The sequence below is a fragment of the Triticum dicoccoides genome, chromosome 1A (genome assembly GCF_002162155.2).
Source record: "Triticum dicoccoides isolate Atlit2015 ecotype Zavitan chromosome 1A, WEW_v2.0, whole genome shotgun sequence".
NCBI lineage: Eukaryota > Viridiplantae > Streptophyta > Magnoliopsida > Poales > Poaceae > Triticum > Triticum dicoccoides.
The window spans coordinates 165,632,410-165,642,423 of NC_041380.1; the positions used below are offsets into that span (position 1 = coordinate 165,632,410).

At 53.5% G+C, this 10,014-nt stretch overlaps 1 pseudogene; it reads right to left on the reverse strand.

The window, feature by feature from the left end:
- The window catches only part of LOC119352427, a 15,813-nt pseudogene extending 7,286 nt beyond the window's left edge, over positions 1-8,527 (reverse strand).
- Between the last annotated feature and the right edge of the window lie 1,487 nt (positions 8,528-10,014).

The following is a 10,014-nucleotide window of genomic DNA, read 5'->3' on the forward strand; positions in this document are numbered from 1 at the left end:
TAAGCCCCCGAGTGGAAGGCTGGCTTACCACTCGGTAGGATTTTGATAACTTAGGCGAGTGCTTGGACTGCAGCTAAGCCCCCGAGTGGAAGGCTGGCTTACCACTCGGTAGGATTTTTTATAACTTAGGCGAGCACAGGGCTGCAGCTAAGCCCCCGAGTGGAAGGCTGGCTTACCACTCGGTAGGATTTTTATAACTTAGGCGAGCACAGAGCTGCAGCTAAGCCCCCGAGTGGGAGTCTGGCTCGCCACTCGGTAGGATTTTTACAAACTTAGGCGAAACGGATTCGCAGCTAAGTCACCCACTGAGGGGGAATTTTATTGGACAACAATAAAAAGCGACAGAAATTATGGAGGGACTATGACGCTATTATTTTGAGGTCCATGAACTACAGAAGTACTTTATTGCAACTCATCCGAGTGATAAAACTTAAGTGTAAAATGGGCGGAGTAGCTCCGCGTTCCAAGCTCGGGGCTCGTCAATATTATGCTTGACGTTGTAAAGACGGTACGCCCCGTTGTGGAGAACCTTGGTGACGATGAAGGGGCCTTCCCAAGAAGGAGCAAGCTTGTGTGGTTTGTGCTGATCCACTCGAAGAACCAGATCTCCTTCCTGGAAGGCTCGACCTCTCACATTTCCGGCGTGGAAACGACGCAAATCTTGTTGGTAGATGGTCGACCGGATCAGAGCCATCTCCCTTTCTTCCTCTAAAAGGTCGACTGCGTCTTGCCGCGCTTGTTCAGCCTCTGCTTCGTTGTAGATTTCAACTCGAGGAGCATTGTGGAGAAGATCACTCGGCAAGACTGCTTCAGCTCCGTAGACCAAGAAGAATGGAGTTCTTCCGGTCGACCGATTAGGTGTGGTCCGCAGTCCCCAGAGTACTGAGGGAAGTTCGTCGACCCAAGCTCCAGCCGCGTGTTTGAGATCACGCATCAGTCGAGGCTTCAACCCCTTAAGAATCAGTCCATTAGCTCGCTCTGCTTGTCCATTCGACTGCGGATGGGCGACTGAAGCGTAGTCGACCCGTGTGCCCTGGGAGTTGCAGAAAGCTCTGAATTCCTCTGAGTCAAAATTCGACCCATTATCCGTAATGATGCTGTGTGGGACTCCATATCTGAATATTAGTTCCCTGATGAAGCTAACAGCAGTACCGGTGTCAAGGCTCTTGATTGGTTTAGCCTCGATCCACTTGGTGAACTTGTCGACTGCCACCAGTACATGCGTGAAGCCACTTCGTCCTGTTCTCAAAGGACCGACCATGTCCAATCCCCATACTGCGAAAGGCCAGACGAGTGGGATGGTCTTCAGAGCTGACGCAGGCTTGTGTGACATATTTGAGTAGAATTGACATCCCTCGCACTTATCCACTATCTCTTTTGCCATCTCATTCGCCTTTGGCCAGTAAAATCCGGCTCGGTATGCTTTGGCCACGATGGTCCGAGAGGACGCATGATGACCACAGGTCCCCGAGTGAATATCATTGAGGATGAGTCGACCTTCTTCTGGTGTTATGCACTTCTGACCAACTCCAGTCGCGCTTTCTCTGTATAATTGTCCTTTGATTACGGTAAAGGCCTTAGATCGACGGACGATCTGTCGAGCCTCTTCCTCATCCTCCGGGAGCTCTTTCTTCAGGATATATGCGACATACGGAATCGTCCAGTCGGGAATGACCACCAAAACCTCCATGATCAAGTCGACCACCGCTGGGACTTCAACCTCAGTCGGATCTGTGGCACTCCTGGGCTGTGGAGTTTCTTCGGTGAAAGGATCTTCTTTGACTGACGGAGTGTGTATATGTTCCAAGAACACACCACTCGGGATGGCTTCTCTCTTGGAACCTATCTTTGCTAGATCATCAGCTGCTTGATTTTTCAGTCGGGGTATATGGTGGAGCTCCAACCCCTCGAATTTCTTTTCCAGCTTCCTCACTGCACTGCAGTATCCAGTCATGGCTGGGATTCTCACGTCCCACTCTTTCATCACCTGATTGACCACTAAATCCGATTCGCCATAGACCATCAGGCGACGGACGCCGAGTGAAATGGCCATGCGCAACCCATATAAGAGGGCTTCATATTCTGCCTCATTGTTTGAGGAATCAAAGTGAATCTGGAGCACATATCTGAGCTTATCTCCTCTGGGGGAAACCAGGACAACCCCAGCACCGGAACCATTCAACATCTTCGAGCCATCAAAAAACATGGTCCAATGCTCCGAGTGAACTTCAGTCGGCTGCTGCTGTTCAATCCACTCGGCAAGGAAATCTGCTATTGCCTGGGACTTAATGGCTTTCTTTGCCTCAAACTTGATATCAAGGGGAAGAAGGTCAATCGCCCATTTGGCCACTCGACCAGTTGCATACCTATTGTGCAAAATCTCTGATAGTGGAGCGTCGCTGACGACTGTGATGGAATGATCAGAGAAATAATGAGCAACCTTCTTTGTGGTCATGTATATCCCATATACAAGCTTCTGATAATGAGGATATCTCTGCTTGGATGGAGTCAAGACTTCAGACAAATAATACACTGGGCGCTGAACTTTGAGAGTTTTTCCTTCTTCTTCCCGCTCGACCGTGAGCACAGTACTGACGACTTGTCCTGTGGCTGCGATATAGAGCAACAGAGGCTCTTTGCTGATTGGAGCAGCAAGCACCGGCTGGGTGGAGAGCAGAGCTTTTAGCTGGGCAAACGCTGCATCAGCTTCTGGAGTCCACTCCAACTTGTCTGTCTTCTTCATCAGTCGGTAAAGAGGTAATGCCTTTTCACCGAGTCGTGAGATGAATTGACTTAATGCGGCCAAGCATCCAGTAAGTTTCTGGACGTCGTGCACTCGCACAGGGCGTTTCATTCAGAGAATAGTGCCAATCTTTTCTGGGTTAGCGTCGATTCCCCGTTCGGAAACGAGAAAACCGAGTAACTTGCCACCAGGAACTCCAAATGTGCACTTTGATGGATTGAGCTTGATATCATACCTTCTGAGGTTGGCAAATGTTTCGGCGAGGTCAGCGAGCAGGTCGGAACCTTTTCGTGACTTGACAACAATATCATCCATATAAGCTTCCACATTCCGACTAATTTGAGTGAGTAGACACTTCTGAATCATTCGCATGAATGTGGCTCCGGCATTCTTGAGGCCGAATGGCATGGTGATATAGCAGAAGCACCCGAATGGAGTGATGAAAGCTGTTTTTACCTCGTCGGGTCCGTACAGACGGATCTGGTGGTACCCGGAGTAGGCATCTAAAAAAGATAGCCTCTCACATCCCGCGGTCGAGTCAACAATTTGATCTATGCGAGGGAGAGGAAAATGATCTTTTGGGCAGGCCCGGTTGATGTGCTTGAAATCAATGCACATTCGTAGCGACTTGTCCTTCTTAGGAACCATGACGATATTAGCGAGCCACTCGGAGTGGTATATCTCTCGGATAAATCCTGCCGCCAACAGTCGAGCCACTTCTTCGCCAATGGCTTTTCTCTTCTGGACGGCGGACCGCCGAAGATGCTCTTTGACTGGTTTTGCAGATGAGTCGACTCTTAGGCGATGCTTAGCCAGTCCCCTGGGAACACCTGGCATGTCAGCGGGCTTCCATGCAAAAATGTCCCAGTTCTCACGGAGGAACTGGATGAGCGCTTCTTCCTATTTTGGGTCGAGTGTTGTGGAGATGCGGGTTGGAGCTGCTTCGGGGTCAGTCGGGTGAATGTGAACAGGCTTCGTCTCACCGGACGACTGGAAAGCAGACTCTGTGGCGGGCTTCTTGGATCGCAGCAAGTCACTCGGATCTGCGTTTTGCTTGTATTCTTCGAACTCGACCGCTGTCACCTGGGAATCGGCGATCTTGGAGCCCTTCTGAAAGCACTCTTCTGCCTTTTTCCGATCACCGGTGACAGTGATCACTCCTTTGGGGCCGGGCATCTTCAATTTGAGGTATACGTAGCATGGTCGAGCCATGAACCGCACGTAAGCTGGTCTCCCCAAAATGGCATGATATGCACTTTGAAAATCCACGACCTCAAACGTCAACTTTTCTTTGCGAAAATGCTTTGAATCGCCAAACACCACGTCCAAAGCTATCTGGCCGAGTGACTCGGCCTTCTTCCCTGGTATAACTCCATGAAAGCTCATGTTACTAGTGCTCAGTCGGGACATCGGAATGCCCATACCTTTCAATGTGTCTGCATACAATAAGTTCAGCCCACTTCCACCATCCATCAGCACCTTTGTCAGTCGAGTGCCTTCGACAACTGGATCGACCACCAAAGCTTGCCTCCCAGGGGTGGCAATATGAGTCGGGTGATCAGATTGGTCGAATGTGATGGGTGTTTGAGACCACTTCAGATAATTTGCTTTTGCGGGGGCAACCATGTTCACCTCTCGGTTAATCACTTTCAGTCGACTTCTGCTTTCCACATCTGCAAAGATCATTAGAGTGGAGTTGATATGCGGATATCCTTCCTCACTGTCCTCCTTGTCTTCGGCCTTGTCCGACTCCTTCTCCTTGTCCTTAGACTGTTTTCCCTGAAACTGCTGGATCAGGAGTCGACATTGGCGAGTGGTGTGCTTCGGGTAAATGATATTCCCCTCTTCGTCTTTCTTCGTGTGAATGTGACATGGCATATCCATCACGTCGTTCCCTTCTTTATCCTTTACCTTCTTGGGGTTCCAGGATCCTTTTGGTTTCCCCTTAAACTTTCCTTGAGTCACGGCCAGAGCCTCTCCAGGAGCTGCCGGTTCAGCCTTCCGCTTCTGTTTCCGACTGGTGTTTCCTTTTTCCGACTGACTCGGCTTGTGCTTGCCGCTTCGGAGTCGGTCTTCTTCTTCGCCGTTGGCGTACTTGGTAGCAATCTCCATCATCCGACCCAAGGTCATGTCACCGGTTCGACCAAACTTCAAACTCAGTTCTCTGTTCTTGACACCATCTTTGAAGGCGCAGACTGCCTGATGATCGGACACATTCTCCACAGTGTGGTGCAAAGTGATCCACCTCTGAATATACTCTCTGAGAGTCTCATTAGTTTTCTGCACGCAGACTTGCAGCTCTGTCAATCCAGCTGGTCGCTTGCAAGTTCCTTCAAACGTCCTGACGAACACTCGGGACAGATCTTCCCAAGTGTAAATGCTGCTAGGAGGTAACTGAGTCAACCATGCCCTAGCAGAACCTTCCAGCATGAGGGGCAAGTGCTTCATGGCCACTTCGTCGTTCCCACCACCAATCTGAACTGCCACTCGGTAGTCTTCAAGCCAAGTTTCAGGCTTTGACTCACTAGTGAACTTGCTGACTCCTGTTGCCAACCTGAAATTGGGAGGGATAACTGCGGCTCTGATAGCCCTGCTGAAACATTCAGGGCCGGAAACATGCACTCGACTGCTTGTGGGTACATCTCTGTCGAGTGCACCTCGATGGGCTCTGTTCCGGTCGACCAACCCTTGCACGATAATGGATCGCGCGTCGAAGCCTGGTTCTCTGGGGTCGACTGGAACCCTACGCCCTGTACTGTACTGACGCCTATCATCTGGCTGCCGAGGAGCGTAAGACCCACCCCTCGGAGGGGAATAGGGCACTTGACACCTATCATCTCGGTCGAGTCTATCGCCATATTGATCTCGCCGATTCTCGCGCCCTTCACGCCGCGGAGGCGATCTGGGGCTGTGAGCCGACTGAACCGTATTCACAGTGACGGATCGATTGTGAATTCTGTTGCGCGACTGAGACACGGCTGAATTCTGATCTCCTGCTGCCCGGAGCAGATCCCTGATCTACAGCAAACCTCTGCCAGCTTCCGACTGCGAAGGCTGGATGGACTCTACTATACGGGTCGCAGCTGCTAAATTCTGAATTGGGGTTCGATATACCTGAGTCGGCGGGAAGAGTTGACGTCGACTGGTGTCGGGAACTCGTTGCCGCGCGCGCTCGTCGAGTGCTCGCTGAAGGTTCTCCAGTCGAGTGCGCTCGGCCAAATTGGCCAGACGCGCCTCCTCCAAGGCACGAGCCTCGGGGGTTTCTCCTGCGATGGGAATACGCAGGGGATCCTCGTTCCTGCGGCGAAGTTCCTCTCTTTGCAGAGAGTCGAGTGGCTCGGGCTGGTACTCTTCGTAGCCTCGTGTAGGGTCGCCGCCGTCACCTGCTCCACCACCACGGGCGAAGCCAGGGGGACTGTGGGGCCCGTCGACCATCAAGATTTCCGCCGCTGGATCACTGCTACCGCACTCGGATGCAGTCTCTACGGAGCCAGTCGACTGATCGAACAAGCCGTAGAAAGGTGCGTCGGGCTCGATTGCCGCAACTTGGGTGGTGGCCGATTGGCGAGCCACCGCGTGCCTCACCCATCGCTGAAGCCTCGACCAGCCTGAGCGCTTGCGCTGGCGGGAGACCGGGAGGGTGGACGATAAAGGAGCCGACCGATACTGGGTCGACGGTTGCCGCAGCAGAACGCCACGGACACATGCGCGAAAATGCGTCGCACCGCGGACGGGGAGCGCATCCACGTCGAGTGGAGCCTCCTGGAGCCATGCGGAGTCGTCGGCGATGAAGGTGAGAGTGCCGAGACGGATCTCTTGACCCCCGACCAAAACTCCAGCAGACACCATGATGAAAGTACTCAGAAGAATCGCAACTTTCTCCACAAAATCGCTAAAACACCTGCCCCACGGTGGGCGCCAACTGTCGTGGTTCTAAGCCTGACAGTAGAGTGGGGGGTAGGTATTGAGAGGCAAGGTCCTAACTATGGAGAGGTTGTAAGCACAAAGGATGTACGAGTTCAGGCCCTTCTCTGAGGAAGTAACAGCCCTACGTCTCGGAGCCCGGAGGCGGTCGAGTGGATTATGAGTATATGAGTTACAAGGTGCCGAACCCTTCTGCCTGTGGAGGGGGGTGGCTTATATAGAGTGCGCCAGGACCCCAGCCAGCCCACGTAGGAGAGGGTTTAAGGTGAGTTAAGTCTGGGGCGTTACTGGTAACGCCCCACATAAAGTGCCTTTACTATCATAAAGTCTACTTGATTACAGGCTGTTGCAGTGCAGAGTGCCTCTTGACCTTCTGGTGGTCGAGTGAGTCTTCGTGGTCGAGTCCTTCAAGTCAGTCGAGTGCGTCCCTCGTTGGTCGACTGGAAAGCGACTTCTTCTAAGGGTGTCCTTGGGTAAGGTACTTAGATCAGGTCCATGACCCTACCCTAGGTACATAACCCCATCAGCAGGCAAAGACCAGAAGATCAGAATCTATTGTCTCTAAGGGCTTAGATCTCAAAGAATATATAACATGTGTATGTAAAATATGGCAAAAGGGGAACGTACCATGCATGGAGTCGCTGTTATGAAATTTCAGTTATCTCACCAGTCCCCTGTAGTTTTTCCACTCGGCAGCGTCCACCGTCCACGTAGTTTCTCCACTCGGCAGCGTCCGCCGACGGCGGCGGCCTCCTGATTTGCTACAACCTGCCATCGGTATGCCTCCTCCGCTGCATCGTCCATCACTCATCTATGAGAAATAAATTAGATGTTGGATCTTCATATGTTCAGAACTTGGAACTAAAAAGATTCAGATAGGCATTACACCTTCAGATGGGCATGTAACTAAATTCTGCAACTGAATTTCTAGCAACAAGTAAGCACCCAGCAAAATTTAGATAGGCATTATACTAGATTCTGCAATGCAATGTTTATCTTACTCAGAAGCAGAGCAGGTATCCACCAATATTCAGCCTGACGGCTACATGTAACCCAAATTCAGACATACTACATGTAACCCAAATTCCTCTGCAACTGAACTTAACCAAATTCAGACAAGCAAGCAACCAAATCAATTGGGTCATCAGTGAGTCACCTGCCGCACAACGGAGTTGATGATATCGGCGTATCTGACGGCGAGGTTGAGAAACATACAGCGGGCGGGGGCCATGGCGTAGCACCTGGTGCGGCCCCTCTCGACCTTGCCGAGCTTGTCGAGGTTGAGCACGACGACCATGGTGAGCATGGCGGCGACGCCGGCGCCGAGGGAGTGGCCTGTGAAGGTGAGCGTGTAGGCAGGGTACCAATCGACGAGGTCCCGGAGCAGGTCGCACTCCCTGTCGAGCACCCAGCCGGCGGCGCGGAGGAGGCCGTTGTGGACATGGTTGAGGCTCGTAGTCGGACTCGCGGCGCCAACCTTGCCGAGGAGCAACGCGTAGTCGGACTCGCGGCCGAGGTTGAGGCCGCGCAGCGTGAGCACGAAGTCAGCGTGCGCGTGGTCGAGGTAGACGAGGTAGGGCGTGACCCGGCCCCCCGTGTCGGCGTAGGTGCGGTGGCGCACGATGTTTGAGGGGTCGAGGAGGAGGGGCGGCAAGCGAGGAGGTCGGGCGGGGCGTAGTTGGCCATGACGAGGCGGCACATCCTGGGCACGGGCGCGAAGTCGGCGGCGGTGGCATGGCCCCAGGTGGCGCTGTCGTGCTGGCCGGAGTGGACGCACCGCTTCCACACCCTGCGGCGGGGCGAGCCGTAGGCGGTGGCGGCGCTTGGGGGGGGGGGCTGTGCGGGCGGCTCCCCCTCCATGGTGGGTTGGGACTTGGGAGAGGAGGAGAGGAGGTGGGAGCGGAGACGGGATTGGGGATCTGGATCGGGCGTTGAGTGTTTTTTTGAGACATGGCATGGGATGGTTGGTGGGGTGGGAGCAGATGCAGGTGGTAGCGTGGGGTTTATAACCCACCCTACTACTAACGACTTAGTAGTAGCGTGGGTTTATAAACCGCGCTACTACTATAGCTGGTCCCGGAAGGCACGGTGGAAATCGCTTAGTAGTAGCGAGGGGTAAAAACCCGTGCTACTACTATCGGGTTATTAGTAGCGCGGTTTCCTCAAGCTCGCTACTGCTAATTAGCAGTAGCGTTTGTTTTTAAACCGCGCTGCTGCTAAGATTCTGTGTATAAGGTTTTCCCTAGTAGTGTCACATCTCAGCAACGATTCTGGCCTTCGCGCGTTGGGAGGTGCGAGGGTACCCCTCACAGCTACGTTCGCATGCCTCTCGGCCTGCCGAATACGGCTGTCACTTTCTAGCGCCACCTGCGGAGCATTCTGGCAGCTCAGGAGGCCAGGCATCACGCTGTCCTAGCGGAGGTTGTAACAGTTCTTCAGGAGCCACCTAGGCCTGCGGAGCCTCCTGAGGCCCAGGGCCCTAGCAGCTCGTGAGGAGCAACTTCCTCAGCGCGCGTCTTCAGCTGCCCCGACACCACTTCAGCACGGTATGAGGTGACTCTTTCCAGTTCATTCAGTGAGGGGCGCCCTTCGGGCAGTATTATCCCCAAGCTGCATGGGCATGTCCCTGCGGCGTGTATCTTATTGCATCTTTAGCTTACTATGTTGGGGGCGCCTCACGGGCCGCATCATCCCTAGGCCGCTTGGGCCCGTCCTAGTGGCATGTGTCATTCTTGCATTTATCTGAGCTGACCTACTTCATTGCTTGAGTCATTTCATGATTGTCACCTGACTGTCAAGTACTTCGATACCCCACCCATGACCGCCCTCGTTACCACAGGAGCCACGCGTCGGTTGTCTTTCTTTAGGATTCTTCGCATGAGTAGGCTAGGAACGACGTCTGTGCTCGGGTCCGTCCCTGCAGCATCCATAAACCCAACGACTGAGCTCTATCTGGCGGGCGGCCCCATTCACGTCACCTCCTGGGGTCGTTGGTGTCTGGCGTTCTCATGTGATTGCCTCAGGAGATTCGTCCGGCGTAGGTTGCCTAACCATCTCACAGGATCACTGCAGCTATCAAGAATCAAGACCAGGCGGAACCCACCTTGAGGTAGGGCCTTGTGAGTCCCGCGCTAGCTCACGAGTGCCCAGACACACCTCGTCTAGCCCTGCCGTGCAAGCCAGGTGTCAGGGCGGGGCTGTACACGCCCTGGGGGCTCCACTCAGAGGGAGCACTCACCCACGTACCAGTGGAAAGCACCATGCTCCGCGCTGGCAGTCGACACGGTTGAGGAGCGGCTATGCTAGTGCAAGTGCGGAAGCGCTACGCTCCGCGCTGGTGATAAACA